We start from the raw sequence: 504 nt of genomic DNA, 5'->3' as shown, positions 1-504 counted from the left end.
CCTCGAACTCAGAAATCTGCCTGCCTCTGCCTCCCAAGTGCTGGGATTAAAGGCATGCACCACCATTTTATTTTGTTTTATTTTATTTTATTTTATTATTTTTGTTTGTTTGTTTTTCGAGACAGGGTTTTTCTGTATAGCCCTGGCTGTCCTGGACTCACTCTGTAGACCAGGATGGCCTCGAACTCAGAAATCCACCTGTCTCTGCCTCCCAAGTACTAGGATTAAAGGCATGCGCCACCACTGCTCAGCGTGCCACCATTTTAAAGTCTTACTGCCTTGGTCAGGCCAGCCTGTAACTCACAATCCTCCTGCCTCTACTTCATTGCTTCTTTCCAAAGACTGCCTCATTGTCATGTCAACTCATGTCTTAGTTAGGGCTACTATTGCTGTGATGAAACACCAGGACCAAAGCAACTTGGGGAGGAAAGAATTAATCTGGCTCACATTTCCACAGCACTGTTCATCATTGAAGGAAGTCAGGACAGGAACTCAAGCAGAACA

This window comes from Mastomys coucha, unplaced genomic scaffold (assembly GCF_008632895.1).
Source record: "Mastomys coucha isolate ucsf_1 unplaced genomic scaffold, UCSF_Mcou_1 pScaffold22, whole genome shotgun sequence".
Taxonomy (NCBI): domain Eukaryota; kingdom Metazoa; phylum Chordata; class Mammalia; order Rodentia; family Muridae; genus Mastomys; species Mastomys coucha.
This window is presented reverse-complemented; position numbering follows the sequence as displayed.